Source organism: Chenopodium quinoa, unplaced genomic scaffold, assembly GCF_001683475.1.
Source record: "Chenopodium quinoa cultivar QQ74 unplaced genomic scaffold, ASM168347v1, whole genome shotgun sequence".
Classification (NCBI taxonomy): Eukaryota; Viridiplantae; Streptophyta; class Magnoliopsida; order Caryophyllales; family Amaranthaceae; genus Chenopodium; species Chenopodium quinoa.
This window is the reverse complement of record NW_018742484.1, coordinates 112,647-116,424: the sequence shown is the minus strand read 5'-3', so window position 1 is coordinate 116,424 and position 3,778 is coordinate 112,647. Positions and strand designations below refer to the sequence as shown.

At 35.1% G+C, this 3,778-nt stretch overlaps 1 long non-coding RNA gene across 1 annotated transcript; it reads right to left on the bottom strand.

Annotated features, from left to right (window-relative positions):
• Positions 1–215: 215 nt before the first annotated feature.
• Positions 216–939, bottom strand: LOC110719253. Its single transcript, XR_002511048.1, has 2 exons — positions 776–939; positions 216–521 (listed from the first exon to the last, which is right to left on the bottom strand). It is a non-coding gene; the product is annotated as an uncharacterized LOC110719253 (long non-coding RNA).
• Positions 940–3,778: the final 2,839 nt, after the last annotated feature.

Here is a 3,778-nt window from a genome sequence, read left to right as displayed (position 1 = left end):
AATTCTACAAATATTAGGGCTGGCAATCGGATCAGGTCGGGTCGGGTTCGTGTTCGGATCAGCTGATTTCAGGTCAGCTACCCCCTGACCTGAACCTGATCCATTTAACATTTCGGGTTGAAAACCTCAACCTGAACCTGAATTTTTCGGGTTCGGGTCAACCCGAAAATGACCTGATTTGACCCAAAACTTTTTTAGGTCTTAAAAAAGGTTGATTTATTTGGGTTGGATCAACCCAGCCAATCTGATTTATTCATTCAAAAGATTATTTTTTTTCAGTTCATTCAATTGCATTTTAAATTCTCAAGCAAAACAGAGATTCAAACCCAAACAAAATTGTCTAACAAAACTACTTAATAGACTACAAACCAAGTAGTCTACTTAACAAATTACAAATTGAATATCAAAAGCTATAGTGATTTAAATAAAATCTTCAATTCTCTTGGTTATGCCCACCCTCCATAGTGGAATGAATCTTCTCCTCTTTGTAAAGAAAGATGGATTTGAGTAGCCGCAACTTGCTGCCATAAAAAATAACACAAACAATAATTAAGAACAAAATTTCGTATGTAAAACCGTATTAATACAACTATTGATATTAATTAGCATGATAAATTCGTATAAAAACATGCAAAACAACAATTAACAACAGAAATCATAACAAATCAACAACAATTTAACATAAAATAACAACTATTATTAGCATATAAAACTGTACTTTAGCATGACCAAACCGTATTTTTCATAAAACAAATACATATAAAACAACAAATACCTTGAAATGATGAAGTAGATGTTGAGAAGAAGGTGAAGTGTTTAGCAGGAAGTATAGATTGATGAAAATCCAAGGATTAGAGAGGAATTTAGGGGATGAAAAAGATTAGAGAGTAGCTTAGGGATTTAAGAGAGAGAAATTTTTAGAGAGAGAAAGTTTTAGAGAGAGAAAGGGTGAGAAGCAGCTGAGTGAAGTGAAAAGGAAAGGAGAAGTTTAGGGTTTTTGGTTTTAACAGGATGGCTCATTTTGATTTGGGCTGTAGGTTTTCTTTGGGTATTTTTTATGTATAAATAGATATTTTTGTTAACTTAAATGAGTTTGGGTTACCTATAATGATCTAATTTTATTTTTTTCGGGTTATATGGGTCATTTTCGGGTTAGGATTTCCAACCTTAACCTAACCCATTTAAAAATCAGGTCGGGTTCGTGTCAACCCATTTAAGTTTTCGGGTCGAAAACCTCAACCCTAACCCGCTATTTTCAGGTCGGGTTCGGGTCGTGTTTTTGGGTCGGGTCAGATTTTGCCAGCCCTAACAAATATAAGTGCTAAGTATAACCATTTATCAATATGACATAATAAGCATTGAAATACATGCGATTCAATTAACTTATTAACATTCTATTCACACATTTACAAATTTGTCCCAATTAGGCGAGAATAAAACGATTCCAAGACCCCAAATATCAAAAAGTGATTTGATAGCTTGCTATTTAGTGTGATTTTAGGGTGGTTTTGAGCCTTGATATTGTTTAATTTCAATGTCTTTGTGCACTTATTACTCTATTTTCATGCATTTTTGTGTGTCACACGCTTCACGGGGTTATTGTTGTTTTTGGTGCACTTTCAGGCACAATGACGACACTTTGAGGCATTTCGATGCTTGGCGATAAAGTTGGAAGAAATAAGAGGAATAGATGAAGCTTATCACCAAGTTGACAGAAAAACGAGGAAAGAAGCAAGGAAGAGTGCCTTGGAGTGAAGAAAAGAGCATTTGGAAGAACTTTGGAATGATTTTTTCACAAGGGTCAACTTCAACTGACCATAACTTTTTTTTCTGCTCAAGATTTTAAAGTGATTCAAAATGGAGAGTAAAGTTTATCTCAAGATCTTTCCAACGACTGATCACATGCCTTATTATGACGAATAACAAAGAAGTTATGGTCTTCTGAAACGAAGCTGCTTCTAACAAGAAATTATGCACGTCCGTGCTAAATGTTGCACGTCCGTGCAGATTGTGCACGTATGTGCCAAATGTGGCACGTCCGTGCAGGACTCTGCTTTAGCTTTTTGAAGTTTCTGCATCAGTCTGCACGTCCGTGCAAACCTGTATCCGGGTCTTTTTCCTCGTTTTCTCCGTCCTTTGTATTTGGCATTGCATAAATACCATTTACTTAATTTTGGAAACAGGATTATTCTTCATTTCCTCAAATTAGAATTAGGTTTAGGATTAGTTTCTCTCTCTATCTTTTAGAGTAGTTTAGGAGTAGGTTAGAGAGAGAAAGTGAAGAAAATCAATGGAGGTTTGAGAGGTTGAAGATTCAAGACTGACAATTGAGTTGGATTTCTCCTCAATAATCTAATGAGCATTTATTACTCTATCTCTTCTTAATTGCTTTCCTTAGTTCTTGTTTTGCTTAGTTTCTTGCATGTTTAATGTAGTTGTTTAGCTTAATTGTTCTTGATTGTTGATTTGATTTTAGATTCTTTGATTTGCATGTTATTCACCATGAATTGTGAGTCGTCCTTTTAGTTAGGGGATGGGTGAAACTAAACCCAATGGTTAATTAAGTGATTTTGGGAATAATCCTAGTGATTTATTTGTAATTAAATTGATTATATGAGATTGCTTGTTGTTCATATTGATAGGAGTAGCTACCCTAGATTTTGAGCTTGATGGCATGATGTTCTTAGTTTGACATGGGAATGTGAATTAAGTTTATCATCACTTAATGCAACTTTGATTAGTTATCTCTTATTGCTAACTCATGAGGGATCTAAGTTTAGAAGTTTGAGTTGTACTCTTAATTGCATGAGGTTGGTCTTACATGTGGTCTTTGCTATCCATCATTTTTATTACTCCCAATTTGCTTGATTTCCATGGTTGAGTGAATCCCATTCCCTAGTGTCTTTATTTATGTGATTCAAAATGCATGGTATGTTGGTTTTCCTTTTATTGTTAGTTCACTCGTCATATCTCTTCGACCTAGCTTAGTTGGTGGTAGTGTTGATAGTGTACGCCGTCTCTGTGGTTTGACCCTCTACTTACCACTAAACTTGTTTAGTGTAGGTTTAGGCTTATAAATATTATTTGGTTGAGGGTAGTTAGTCCAACGACCTAATTACCCCCCTATCATGATTACATGTTTTGGCTTGTCTTAACACTTTTAAGGTAAGCAATCTAATTGCTAATAGCTCCAAGCTATTCTTGGTTCGATAAATTGTCGCATCCAATGCTTCCTTGACGATTATCTCCTTTTCCCAACATCTAAGGACTCCTTACTGATATCGTTGAGTTTAACCAAAACTAACGTGTATATGATGCCTTGCTTTAGCAAGCCCACCGACATACCTTACTTCCCTAGGAAAGTAGTAATGCCTTGCTTTGGCATAGCCCATTACTATTCTCATTAGTTCCGTGAGTGTAATTTTGGAATGGCAATTTTGACTCAATATTATTTGGGACTTAGGGTTTCTATGTTGGTTGATTTAAGTGAACTAAATTAATCATTCAACATTCAAAATCCTAAACATGCATCTAATAATATCGCAATTATAAATAAGCAAAATAAATAAGGCATAAATAAAGATGCATTGGCAAACTAGCATGAGCCCCTTGAAACTTGAAGCATCCAATCATCAAAAGGCCTTCATTGCATCTTCTTGGCTTCGTCTTCTTAGAAATGTCGTCTTGAGACATGACCACCAAAAATGCAACTACTAGAAAAACTAGGACTTATCTAAATAATTTAAGTACAAAATACTTAACGGCACACTGATATGTC